Raw genomic sequence first — 15,390 nt, 5'->3', positions numbered from 1 at the left:
TACTGAATCTTAAAGATATATTTGAAAAGAGTATTTTTCTATATAACAATATAAATTTCTCATCATAATAACATTAAGATACTTCAGAGTTTATGTGTGTGTGTTTTGGTTTATTTTGTTTCTTTGCTTTTGCTAATAGAAGATAATTAGCCTAGAGTTTCTATACTAGAAAGTAAATAGATGAAAATTCTTGAGAGTCTCTTGGACTGCAAGGAGATCCACCAATCAATCCTAAAGGAAATCAACCCTGAATATTCATTGGAAGGACTTATGCTGAAGCTGAAGTGCCAATACTTTGATCATGTAATGCAAAAAGCTGACTCATTGGAAAAGATCCCAATGCTAGGAAAGATTGAGGGCAAAAGCAGAAGGGAATGGCAGAGGATGAGATGGTCAGATAGCATCATGGACTCAAGGACATGAATCTGAGCAAACTCTGGGTGATAATGGTGGAGGACAGAAGAGTCTGGCATGCTACAGTCCATGGCATTGCAAAGAGCCAGACATGACTTAGCAACTGAACAGCAACACAGATATTAACAGGATTTGGTCTTATGTCTCACAGCACACAAGCTATATATTAAAGTTCCAATAAAGCAAGCCCTCTTTTGTACTCATGCTGTAAAGAAATTGTAGGATTTGATAATTAGGGCATAGATTTATTTTACATTGCTACATCAAAATTGGGGCTTCCCTGGTGGCTCAGTGGTAAAGAATCTGCCTGCCAATGCAGGAGATGCAGGAGACACAGGTCCAATCCCTGGGTTGGGAAGATCCCCTGGAGAAGGAAATGGCAACCCACTCCAGTATTCCTGCCTGGGAAATCCCATGGAAAGAGAAGCCTGGTAGGCTAAAGTCCACAGGGTTGTAAAAGAGTCGGACACAACTTAGCGACTAAACAACATCAAAATTATATGCGTTCTAACGTAAATAACCATTTATCTGTCAATAAATTAGAATTTGTTCAACTAATATCAGCAGGAGTGGTGGGAGCATGGAACAAAATAAAGAGTGAGATACCATTTTATGGAAATTCACAATCTTTTATGATCGCCAAGAAACTCCTTTTCACATAGTCCAATGCTGGTTTTTTTATCCCCTCAAACCTTTTTCCTCCCTAGAGATGCCATCTTAAAATGCAAGGTATTTTGCCAATTCAAAGAATATCCACAGGTCATAAGATAATGCCTTTATTCCTATGTCATAACCTTCTTTGCTTTATAACTCTTGGTCATTTTAGACTACTAGATTGTGAATTCCTTGAAAGTGGCAGCAACTCTGTTTCTTGTCTTTTCTGATATAGTATATAATGCAAGCTATACACTCAATAAAAGTTGTCAAATGAGTGCAAATGTTGAATGATCATGCCAAATAAGTCTAGAACTATGCTTACTCTGTTAAAGAAATATCTAGAATGAAACAATGAAAAACATTATTATTCACTGTTCCTTCCTTCCAGTATTTACAGCCAAATTCAACAAATTTCAATGTAAAACCAGATGACACAAGTTGGAAACTTCTCTTAATCTGCTGCTAAATTTGCAGAAAAGGTACTCTTGATTCCAGCCTGAATATCTAAGCCTGTCTCTCATGTTTCAAGAATTTGTTGCATCAAACTTTCAGTCCCTTATCAAAAACTCATTCTTCATTGTTTTTGTTTTCATATTTAATTTTCCTTAGAAATGTGCAGGACGACCCCTTCAAACACACCTACCCACATGCAACCACACCCACACACTACATGAAAACAAAACAAATATAGCATTTTCCTCCACTCTACTTTCCCCTCACAATGCCTTCATTACAAGAGTTCTTGATACAGCAGTCTATAAGGGTGATCTCTCCCCCTTCCCAACCCCAGTTAAGTATGTGTTCCTTAGCCTTTTGCCATTTGAACTATGACTATCATTTTTTAAAAACCATGTTCCCTAATTCATGACCACTAAAGTTACCAGTATTTTTCCATTGCCTTCTTGGAGCACTAAGCATTGTTTTTCATCATGTTTTATTCTTTGGATCTCCTTTCACTTGAGTGTCTCTTCTTACCTATGCCGATTCATCTTTGTTGTGATTTCTTCTATGTAGAAGTTTCCCAAAGTTTTTACCTTCGACACATTTTGCTCCCCAATATTTCTCCTTTAGCAATTTCATTTGCACCCAAAGCTTCAGCTATGTCCTCTATGGAAACAATCCAAATGTCTATCTCCACAACAGGTGTCTCCAGAACTACAAATCAGTGTTTGCCATTGCTCATCGGGCATCTCCACTTTACTATCTCACTACAAACTTAAATCAGCAAAATTGTAAGTGATTGAACTTATCCTCCATTCCCTGAGCAACTTTCACTCGTTCCCTTGGAATGCCAAGACAATCCTCCAATTTCATCTATTTTAAATGCTTGGTTCAAAATTTTTCTAAAGCTGCCTTAATGGGTAAACATACTCTCATTTCAGTGGAATGGGATGAAGTCATACCAGATGATCTATAATTGAGGAAAACTCTACATTGGAGATAATGATCCATTTATAGTAACACAATTTTGCCACATTTGACTGGTATTTGATTTGGGATATATAGATGCAGATATAGACCAAAAGATAGCTTGATAGAATTCAAATTTTTCCAAAAAATTTAGAATTGCTTAGACACTATGGAAAAAAGTGGGAAATAATGACTATAATGCTAGTAGCTTCTATGCTTACAGTGCAAAATCATCTGCATGTTTATAATTATTAGTATTCTGCATGTTTATAATCCTCAATCTAATTCTCAGAGTGAGGTGACAGCAGTAATATTCACAGAGATGCTGGAGGAAGTGAAGCTGCACAGGTTAGCTGAAGTCAGCTTGTGAGAATATTAAAAACTGGGCAGGGCATATCAAAAAATACAGCTTCATTTTTGACTCTTCCTCCCTTCATCCATTCATGAGGTGTCCTACAATATCTCTCACTAACAACAACAAATCCTCTTTCTTTCCATGCTCATATTTTTGGTGAACAGATTTGCACCTCACATTTTCCTTGCTGTGTAGGTACATGGCCTCCTATTTACACTCTCCCACCATTATGTACCTACTTATTATCCACCATTATTTTCTTAATCATAGTCCAAGCATATCTTTTTACTTCAAAAGTGATCACTAAATTTCCAATCTTAATTTGTCTGTCAAATTAAGTATAAAATATACCTTCACTCAGGTTTTCCTTTGTAAAATATCAGGAAGTTAGGCTGGAATCCCTGCTTCAGGTTGTCTCTGGGTTCCAATGTGCACAGCAACCACTTACTGGCAGAGTAAATATTTCAAGTTATATTTTTCTGTGCCTCATTTGCTTTGTTAAGGAGAACACAAATGACAGGGCTGTTAGGCACATCCATAACAACGTATTTCCCTCCTGATTGTCAATTGTTTGGATGATTTAAGTAATATCCACCTAGTCTTAAGCATTTGTTAAGAGTGTGGATATGTTAAATGGTCTTGTCACAGTAAAAAAAAAAAAAAAGTACACACTAGTTTTTAGAGACCCTCAGAGGATCGTCAGGGCCCCACTGTGCTGACGACTTGACCTAGGTCAACACAAGGTGAAGACTCACTGTTTAAGAACGTGACAATTTTAAATAACAGGTAAATTCAAGTTTTACTTGAAAAAAAAAAAAGAAAAGTAACGAAATGACAGACAGGGCAATGACTTTGTGTTACATGATTTAAGCTTAATGAATTAAGAAAGGTTGATGGATATATATATATATATATATATATATATATATATTCACAATAACTAAAGATGAAATAAGTTTCTGGCCTGTATCTTAATCTCTAAAGAAAAAGTAGTCACGCAATTCAAGGAGTTAAGAAAAAGAGTAACGTGAGGGTCTCATTTTCTGTTCAGTATTTGCTTTTTGATAATATAAAATTAAACCAAGAAAACTAGTTTCCTGAATAAAAAATAATTCATACACTATAACATCTTGAATATATACAGAAGAAAAATATAGTTCAATATCAGTGAGACTTTTCATGTGAAGCATCAGTCAACCTCGACTGCTTGCACATCATATTTTTCTTCACACTCTCAGGATTCCAAACATAGAGACAATTTCACTCTATGAGTATAGAATCCATTGCCTCAGCAATCATAAGCCCGATTTTTTTCTCTCTCTAAGCAATTCAGAAGTTCTTGGAAATGTTCTGAAACTCTACCAACATCATTATCTACTTTTTTTTTTACAAGTTCTGTAGAAAAGCAGCAATGAATCACACATTCATTCAACAAATATTTCTGAAAAGTCTCTTTGTGACAGGCAGGGATTTAGGGCTGAAAATCCAGCACTGAAACAGGCAGACAAATCCTGTTCATATTAAACATACATTCTAGTGGGATGACTTTAAGAATAGGGTTGGAAAAAGTTATTTATCATATTAAAAAATAACTTTTCGAGGACTACAAAATTACTAAGCAAGTTCTTACTTCATAAATGTGATAACTTAAATCAGTAACTGAACAAACCACAATGTAAAAGCTAAAACTTAACTTTCAAAGTAAAACATGTCATAAATATGCAGTTGGTCAAACAAAATAAGACACATTTAAATTATTCAAAATATGATATATGCAAATTATCCAAATCTTGGGGTCATACTATTTTGCAAGGCTATATATTTGGCTAAATCTGAAGTTAAAACAGATATAAATAAAATATTGTTCTTATATAGCCAATTACCAAGATATATCTTTCAATTTTTCCTTCTTAAAATAGCAAGTTGACCAGGTAGTAGGTAATTTCAAAAAGTCAGACTACACAAAATTCTCAGGTTAACCAGGTTACAATGTAAAAGAACAAGCTTTGAACCAGAGACCAAAATAATCTGGTACTAGACTCAGTTTTATTACTTTCTGTCACTTACCTGTATAGCACTGTTTCCTATTCTGTCCAATCAAAGTAAGACTTTTTTTTTTTTCCAACTGTAAGCATGCCATTTATAAAGTTTCAAAAATACAAATTTTCAGTGAAGCACTATTTACAACTGCCAAGTTATGTAAGTCACCTAAATGTCCCCCAACACATGAATGGATTAAAAAAAGGGGGATATATACATCTAATGGAATATTATTCAACCTTAAAAAAGAAGAAATCCTATTATTTATCACAATATAGATGAACTTGGAGGAAATTATGTCAAATTAAATAAACCAAACACAGACAAACTACTACATGATTCCCTTTATATGAAGTACCTAAACTAGACAAACTCATAAAAGCAGAGATCATTATGGTATTAGCAGGGACTGGGGAAAGAAGAAGAAAGAGAGTTGTTTTCATTGGTATAAAGTTTCAGTTATATAACAATTATTTTTAAATATTTGTGGTACAGTATAGTGTCCATAGTCAATAATAGTATATTACATACTGCAAAGCTTTTTAAGAGGAAAGTCTCATATTAAGTGTTTTTACCACAAACAACAACAAGACACAAGGAAACTTTTGGAGGTGATGGTTTGATACTTTCATTAATACCTTGGTTGTTGTGATGGTTTTTGGATACATTCATATGTCAAAACTCATCAAATTATCTCCATTAAATATGCCCAGGTTTTAGTATATCAATTATACCTCAATAAAGCTGCTTAAAAATACAAATTGGCTATTTTATGACTTGAAATTATATAAAAGTTTCAGATCATGAATACCCATTGTCTAGAGATGTATAGTCTCCACCCTTTCTTACCTTCCTCCTCTGCACAGAACCTAACCATACCATATATACACATTTTGGCTAGTTATAGAGGCCAGTTTTCATTCCAATCCCAAAGAAGGGCAATGCCAGAGAATGTTCAAACTATACACAACTGCACTCATTTCATATGCTAGCAAAGTAATGCTCAAAATCCTTAAAGCTATGCTTCAACAGTATGTGAACCGAGAACTTCCAGATGTACAAGTGGGATTTAGAAAAGGCAGAAAAACTAGAGATCAAATAGCCAACATCCGTTCGATCATAGGAAAAGCAAGAGAATTACAGAAAAACATCTACTTCTGCTTCATTGACTACACTAAAGCTTTTGACTGTTTGGATCAAAACAAACACCGGAAAATTCTTAAAGAGATGAGAATACCAGACCACCTGACCTGCCTCCTGAGAAACCTGTATGCAGGTCAAGAAGCAACAGTTAGAACCAGACATGGAACAATAGACTGGTTTCAAATCGGCAAATGAGTATGTCAAGGCTGTATATTGTCACCCTGCTTACTTAACTTCTTTGCAAAATATATCATGCGAAATGCCGGGCTGGATGGAACACAAGCTGGAATCAAGATTGCTGGGAGAAATATCAATAACCTCAGATATGCAGATGACACCACCCTTTGGCAGAAAGCAAAGAGGAACCAAAGAGACTCTTGATGAAGGTGAAACAGGAGAGTGAAAAAGCTGGCCTAAAACTAACATTCAAAACACGAAGATCATGGCATCCTGTCCCATCACTCGATGGCAAATGGAGAAATAGTGGAAACAGTGAAAGACTATTTTCTTGGGCTCCAAAATCACCACAGATGGTGACTGCAGCCATGAAATTAAGAGATGCTTCCTCCTTAGAAAAAAAGCAATGACAAACTTAGCAGCTTATTAAAAAGCTGAGACATTACTTTGCCTGCAAATGTCCATATAGTCAAAGTTATAACTTTTCCAGTAGTCATGTATGGATGTGAGAGTGCAAAGGTCCGTATAGTCAAAGCTATGGCTTTTCCAGTAGTCATGTATGGATGTGAGAGCTGGACAATAAAAAAGACTGAGTGCCGAAGAACTGATGCCTTCTAACTGTAGTGCTGGAGAAGACTCTTGAAAGTCCCTTGGACAGCAAGGAGATCAAACTGGTCAATCCTAAAGGAAATCGACCCTGAATATTCATTGGAAAGACTGATGCTAAAGCTGAAGCTCCAATACTTTGGCCACCTGTTATGAAGAGCCGACTCATTGGAAATGACCTTGGTGCTGGGAAAGATTGAAGGCAGGAGAAGAAGTGGATGACAGAGGAAGAGATGGTTGGATGGTATCATCGACTCAATGGACATGAGTTTGAGCAAGCTCCAGGAGATGGTGAAGGACAGGGAAGCCTGTCATGCTGCAGTTCACGGGGTTGCAAAAAGTCGGACATAACTTAGTGACTGAACAACAACCAATTGTTCTACTTATTTATTTTTGATTTGTCACAGTTAAAAAGAAAAATAACTTAATTGTGTATTATTAAATATGGTAGGAAAATACTCTGCAGTAGAAAGAATTAATTAGCATTTTAATATAGAGATACACTTTAATATACAGATACAAAGGAGAACTTTTTAAAGAGTGCATTTGAATTTGAATGCTCAGCATGTCACTGAGTTTGCCTTTCTGTTCTAAGACTCAGATAACTGGAGTCTACCTCAGGTAACAGCTATTCTTTTTGCTCAACATATTGTACATTAATGAATATCATTATGGAACAAAAGGCTTTTCAGAATCTTCAGATAGTTTTTTAATAGACATACTTTTAAAATTCAGGTTGCATCATAAAAAAAGGAGACTTGTCTATTTCTACTGTCCTAAAGCAGATCTCCCTTTATTCTATAGTTTCTATGCTAGGTACATTTAAATATTGATAAATAATTTTAAATGTTAATAAAAATGTTACCCTAAAGTACACTATGCTTTCACTTAATTTTACACGCATTAAGAACTTGACAAACCTCCCTTTTGTCTTGAAAAAATAAAGTAGCTACAGTATGAGCCAGCAAGGAGGGGAATTGAGAATGAAAATGGATTACTATTATTTTTCTACTTCTTATCACTTTTATGCATAGTTTGGGAAAAAAGAATAAAATTGTTTCCTCAAACACAACTTTAAAATTACTTAGTCCATTGCATTAATATGTAAAAGGCATTAAAAAGTTCCAAAGGAGATATTTACATCTATTATGTAAGTATATTTTAGATGATTTTTGTAACACATATTACAGTGATTTTCAAAAATGAATATCATGTTACCTAGTACATCAATATAGGGGCCTTGAGATCAATTTAGCAAGTAACTATATACTCAAGATCCCTTTTCCCTGTGAGCATTAACATTTTGTTGGCAACTTTAGAAAAAAAAGAAAAAAAAAAAACAAACAGAAAAAAAAACCCCAGAAATGCTCATTTTAACTTGAAGTTATAGAAAAATGCTGTGCTGCTCTAGCTTTTGATGCCACTAATAGATTGTACTATACTGTCTGAATATACACAAATTACACTATAGGCATAGTGATATGGGTCTGAAAACTTTTCTTTTTCAGTAATGAAGTTGAGTCTCAAAAGTATAGAAAGTTCTTTCATAAATCATAATATCACATCAAAATGTGAAATTAATAGAGTCAATTAAATTTAAATTGCCTGGAAGAAGTTCACTAAAGAAAATTCCATAAAACCACACTTATTTCCCCAAATTTATATTGTTCCACCAGTGAGAATATGTTGTCAGAAATTTATACTTTTTCCTTTTAAAAATAAAGTTATAAAATCCTCCAATTTATATGAACAATAATGCCTATAACTCAATAAACCATCATTAATATTGTTGCTAGTGTTCAAATAATTACTACTATAGTATTAGATGTAGTAATAAGAACAGTAGTTGTAGTAATATGCTGCTAACCTCCAAGAATAATTAGCTTCATAGTATGAATAATATTTCAAAATTCCAATATATTTCTTACTTATAATAACATTATAAGATTCTGAAGTCATTATAGAATTGTCATAATGGTTGAAATTTGATATATTAGGCATTATAAAGTTAGAGCTATACTCCAAAACATTCTAGTGTCTTTAATAGCCTCTATAGTCATGATGGTGTAGATTTATGTTACAGACTTATCTTAACCATTTTGAATTTATGTTTTAATCATAAACAAGGACCTGGTAGCAAGTTCCAGCCCTGGCTTATAAACCTATCAGTACAGCCATCCCTGCTAACATCTCTGAGCCCCATATATTCCACATACAAACTGGAATTATCAAGATATACCCTGCCGAATTTACAAAGATCTTATGAGGATCAAATGAGAAAATAACTGTAAAAACAGTTCATAAATTTCAAAGTTCTATGTACATCTATTATTTTTCTAACTGCCTTTAGTCTATTGAGCTATATTCATTCTTTTGTTCTAAGTTTCTCATTTTCAGTAAGAGAAAGACAGATGACCACTTCTTTCCTACCAGGAAGGAAGCATCTGGTATACTTGGATTGTGTCTCAGGACTTTAATTCAGGATTAAAAACTTTCCACATATCTGTGGTAGCCAAATGCTATTTTAAATCTTCTTGGAGATAGAGAAGGCATAGATGAAAGAATCTGTGTGTGCACATGTAATATTGAATACATTTTGTTGTTGTTCAATCACTCAGTCGTGTCTGACTCTTTGTGACTCCATGGACTGCATGAATACATTACTATCTATATTATTACATATACTAATGTGTATTATTCAAAATACACATCTATTAAAATAAATAACCTGTTGACTTAGATTATTGACAATGATATGTGTTCCCAAAGAAAAAAAAATTGGTCCTAAATTTTACTGTTGCAAATTTAAATTATCATTCTAGGAGAATTTTAACAAAAAAAAAATTATTGACTATCAGTTACAAACAAAACACATCTTCCACTGAGTAGTCTCTCTCCTTTTTACAAATAATATATACCTAAAACTAACATAGACTGCTTTGTGTTCTAGAAAGTCATATTTTATTTTTTCCTAAATTTTAAAAATACAAATATCACAAAAGATATTTTTAAAAATAGTTGGGTTCCATTTGTGACATGATTGAATTTCTTTGACATTTCCTAGTATGGTGTCATCATATTAAAAAAAAATAAAGCAACCATGTGTTCTAAATAGATGGATAATGCCACACCATTTTGTTGAAAGGAACATAGAAATGAGATTCATATTAAAAGAGCTATATATTTTCAAGAGGTTCATTTCATAAATAACTTGCCTGTTGTGCATTAAAGTTGATGCTGTAGGCATATCAAGCACTAACCTATTGTTTATTATAGACCTATTTTGTCATTTTGATGGTACAGATTCAAGTATGGCAATCTTCTTTCCTTTCTCTGCTTCACTGGCTACATGACTTCCCTTGGCTAAAACCATCCCAAAACATATACTTGAATGTCATAAGTTATGACAGCCTAGGAGCTGAATGGGAACCCTATAAACTGACCTATGAAATTAGAGAATTATAAGCCTTGATGAGACAGGTTGGACTATATGCATAGTTACTATATTAAATATATATCTCTTTAACATGCTCAAATAAGTCCAAGTAAAAATAAAAACATCACATGGAAACATATTGATAAATTGATTGAATATATACATTCATATACACACACATATATTATACAAATACATATATATTTTACATATGCACACATTCACATATATCTATACATACACACACATACCCCAACTCCAGTAATTCTATAACCTACTAAAAGTCATCTTGAAAATAATATTATGGCCACTCAGTGGGACATCTTAAGATCAATTACCTATTTACTGTAGGTAAGAAGGAAACATCACAGATGATTTTTCAAACCATTAGATATATAATTATGCTCAAGGCCAAGTACTAAATAAGATGGGCTGCATGTTAACTGCTAGAATACAAGAGGGCAGAAGAAAAAAATTAAAATATGAATGAAATGGATTAGAAAAAACAAATCAGGTAAACCCTATAAAGGAATACAAGCCCTGAAATTATGATTATTTGGATTACGAAAACCCACTAATTTTACCAACTTTTCTTTCTAGCTGGACCTCTCCCCTAAACTCCAGAGTTGCATATCCAATTACCAAGTAGAGACCTCCACTTTGATACCTAATAGGCATTTCCAGGGCTTTCCAGGTGGTGCTAGTGATAAAGAATCTGCCTGCCAATGCAGGAGACAAAAGACATAGGGGTTCAATCCCTGGATTGGAAAGATCCCCTGGAGGAGGGCATGCAACCCACTCAAGTATTCTTGCCAGGAGAATCCCATGGACAGAAAAGTCTGGCAGGCTACAGTGCATAGCATCACACTGAGTCAGACACAACTGAAGCGACTTAGCACGCATGCACACAGGTGTTTCCAATTTGCTATCCAGCCCTGAGCACCTGCCGCACCACCACCAAGTTGTTCCTCCTGTTACCTTATTTTTCTCTGAATATGGAAGCTCCCTGTCTCAGTGGCTAAGGAATAAAAACCTTAGAAACATTCTTGTCTCCTTTAAACCATTTTTCAAATCCTATTACCTCTACCTTCAAAACACTCAGAATCCAGCACCTCTATGGTTACTATTTTGGTCTGAGCCACCATCATATTTTACCTGGATAATCACAGTGGCCTCCCACCCATTCACCCTGCATATACTCTTGCCTCTCTCCAATCTATTCTCAACACAGAAGACAAAGGATGACAGTTTAATTCAGGGCATGGCATCATTGCTCAAACTCTTCAAAGCCTTTCCATATTACACAAAGGGTAGGGACAGGGGTGGGTTGGCGGGGAGCAGCTATGTTTCCTCCAATGGCATCTTTGCATCATCCACCCCATCCCAGTCCCAGGGCTCATCTAACTTATTTGGAGGCTGATCTTCTGCCCCTCTTGCAGCTCAGTTCTTTTGCTTTTGATTTCTTCTCTGCCTAAAACCCTCTTCTCTAGATATTTAGTGGTACAGACTCTCAATCATATCTTTATTAAAAGTCTTCTCTGGCCACTCTATTAAAATTCACTACTCCTTTTTTCAAATTTCCCATCTACGTTCTATGATGTTTTTTTTTTTTTCCTCAGCACTATCACAAGCTAACATACTCCATATTTTACTTATTCTTTTTGTTTATCGTTTTTCTCTTCTCACTTGAATATGAGGCACAACAAAAGAGAGAATTTTGTCACTTGTTTGCTTCTGTGTCCTCAGTACCTAGAACAGTGTCTAGCATGGTAGAGTCATCTGTGAATATTAGCTGAATGAATGTTGAAGGACTCCTACCTGAGAATCACCTATCTTTATCACATAGAAGGGATCTTTATTTCTGTATATAAACTCTCAGCCTAGTTTTTTAAATCTTATAAATTTCTGAAAAGCCTACAAAGTAGTTTAAAGTCCTGAAAATCATGGCAGAATTCACACAAGAAGAAATCTACAATGTCAAAATTAATAAGCATTTAAATAAATGTCGACATAATATGACAGCGACTCAAATCATTCCATTATGTATTCATATAATGAAGAAGCTTCAATCATAAGAATGATCTTAGCAAACTGAAGATTACAAAAACTATAAAACACCCTTTAATTTTCTTTTCTTTAGATAACCAAAATGTTAATGTGAGAAATGGTACAATTTTGTTTGATATTTTTTCAGGGTCCATAAAAAAATACTGGGAGTCTTCAGTTCCTATCCTTTTGCTGTCCACGCCTCCAAATTCTTGGCAGTCAGATAAATTTTTATGATCCCCCTCCTCTCATTTTCAGTTTTAATAATAATGAGCAGTGTAATATTCCCTGCATGTGTTGACCCTCAACTCTTCTGGACCAACTGATTCATATTCATTCTTTAAAATCCAGCTTAGGCACTCTTTCTCCCTAAGCAGTTTTTCTCATTGATCCCCTGCCAAGCTATGAGATAGTAGAACCAATCGTGTGCCCCTAAATAGCCTAAGCTTATTTCCATCTCTTCACTAGAATGCTCATCTAATCTTACAGACCCTATGTAACTTAGATTTTGCATTCACCTCCAAATTTTATTTCTATCACTCTACTCTGATATGTTGTGCTCCAGTGCCACTGGTCTGTTTTCTATAGTCTTGTTCCTAAGTCATTTCCGATTCTTGGAGACCCCATGGAAGATCCTCTGAAGAAGGAAATGGCAATCCACTCCAGTGTTCTCGCCTAGAAAATCCCACAGGTGGAGGAGCCTGACAGGCTACAGTCCGTGGGGTCTCAAACAGCCTGACATGACTGGCAACTTCACTTTCTTTCCATGAACTGCAGCACACCAGGCTTCCTTGTCCTTCACTATCTGCCACAGTTTGCTCAAACTCAAGTCCATCGAGTCGATGATGCCATCCAACCATTTCATTCTCTGTCACCCCCTTCTCCTCCTGCTGTCAATCTTTTCCAGCATCAGGGTCTTTTCCAATGAGTTGGCTCTTTCCATCAGGTGGCCAAAACACTGGAACTTCAGCTTCAGTATCAGTCCTTCCATTGGATATCCAGGGGTGATTTCCTTTAGGACAACTAATCACAATTTAAGGAACTTGATCCTTCTTGGTCTTTCTGCATAATGCTGTGTCCCAGGATCTTAGAATGGATCAGATCTCAGCACCTCAGATCTCAGCAGGAGAGGCCCCAACTCTGCACAGTCTTTTCTGATCACTTAATCTAAAGTAGCTTGTCAAGCTCCATTTCTGAGCATCATAATGTTTTATCTTTCTCACAGTACATATAGCTCTCTGATATGACTTTTTAAATTTTTCTATTTACTATCTTTATTCTCATGTAGAATATAATCACTATGAACCAGAAACTTTGTCCTGATCCCTATTATAGGATCTGGTGTCTAATAGGTGATAACTAAACACTTGTTGAATAGGTGAGAGGAATTGTTTACCAATATAATTTACAAGCTTAAATATCTTTTTCACAGATCAGCAAGCTTCTCGAGAGCGGAAAGATTATATTTCACTCCTCTTTGTATCCTCAATATCTGCTGCTAAGTCGCTTTAGTCGTGTCCGACTCCGTGCGACATCACAGACGGCAGCCCACCAGGCTCTGCCGTCCCTGGGATTCTCCAGGCAAGAACACTGGAGTGTGTTGCCATTTCCTTCTCCAATGCATGAAAATGAAAAATGAAAGTGAAGTCGCTCAGTTGTGTCCGACTCTTCACGACCCCATGGACTGCAGCCTACCAGGCTCCTCCATCCATGGGATTTTCCAGGCAAGAGTACTGGAGTGGGTTGCCATTGCCTTCCCCGATCCTCAATATCTAGCTTAGGATAAATTAACTATCTAATTATTGTTTTTCAAAAGAATGAATCATCATCAGTATTTTCTCCAGAATCCCTTATACTCAAAACATTGCAAACTAGCTTTTTAAAGAAAAGTACTCAGACCGAACCTTAGAATGAATCTCTGAGAAATCAGACACATAAAGTTTAAGTGTTGCCTCAAATGACATAAGCATCATGACTGAAACAGTAATGGCATATTTCATTGCTTCCTGATGCGTACCAACTCTCTTGCAGTTAAGTGGAGGCACATCACTTGTTGTGGCCAACACCATCAGTTACTTTGACCTTAGACAATGAAAAGGCTACATGCAATTCTTTCTCTGGCCTTGGAATAAAAGAAGGCCATGTATTGCAATGGCAGAGACACAGATCAAGATCAAGAATCTGAGTTATAAAAATGTCACACGGAGGACAGATGATCAAGAGAGCTGCCTGTATCTCGAGAAGAATTTGAGTGAACAAGAAAAAAAATAGTTTGTCATATTAAGTGATACTTTGTTTTAATTCCTGGAGCAAAACAGCCTATTTGGATGCACAGAGAAACACCCTTCTATATAGACACACATATGGTCAATAGCCAATGCACTTTTTGTAATAAAAAAATACTCTGGAATTAAATTGCATGAATTTGTCAACTTTTTGAATTAATATGTCTCACGGGTTCAATTATATAATAAAATTAGGAGATGAGTGTACATTTTCAGTGAGGTGGCTTAACTTTGCCTACTTCCATCAGAGCCTTGACTCAGAAAGCATTGTATTTTGCTCAACAACATGACCTGTGTAATGAAGCAAAATCACAGCTTAGCATTGGGCTCTCACTTAGCTATCTACAGAGAAATTACCTTAGAGTGGGAGGTTAGTAACCTTTCACCTGGGAAACCTCAAGTATTTTAGAAGCTTGAAATAATAGGATCAATGAAATAATTTGATAATTTCAATAATCAAAAGGAAGTATATTGTGATTTCAATTTTATCATTCCTTTGATCTAATCTTCATAGATCTATTTCTCATTAGTGGAAAAGAGCATATCAAACACCATATAAAAAAAGGTCATGTTAAATGGAGATGAGCATCCAAGATAAATGTGGCTGCAAAGTTCCTGAGATTTGGAGAGAAGGATGTAAACATCAATTATTTTTGACTAATAAAAGGCCTTACATTGAGGAGGAAATAGAATAAAAAGAAAAATATTAAATAACAGAATACATTTTACTGATATTAGCCACTATAAATATGACATGGCCAAGCAAAGGATATAAAAAAACACAATCAAGCTGAAATATTTGAAAAATGTCACATGATTAT

General features: G+C 35.3%; 1 protein-coding gene across 3 annotated transcripts in view; it reads right to left on the bottom strand.

The window, feature by feature from the left end:
• The window catches only part of NLGN1 (neuroligin 1), a 911,840-nt gene that overhangs the window by 478,577 nt on the left and 417,873 nt on the right, over window positions 1-15,390 (bottom strand). The gene's annotated exons all lie outside the window — the stretch shown is intronic.

Source organism: Giraffa tippelskirchi, chromosome 2 (genome assembly GCF_054371585.1).
Source record: "Giraffa tippelskirchi isolate mGirTip1 chromosome 2, T2T-mGirTip1v1.2.pri, whole genome shotgun sequence".
NCBI classification, from domain to species: domain Eukaryota; kingdom Metazoa; phylum Chordata; class Mammalia; order Artiodactyla; family Giraffidae; genus Giraffa; species Giraffa tippelskirchi.
Note: the sequence above shows the minus strand (reverse complement) of the source record. Positions and strands in the feature narration are given on the sequence as shown.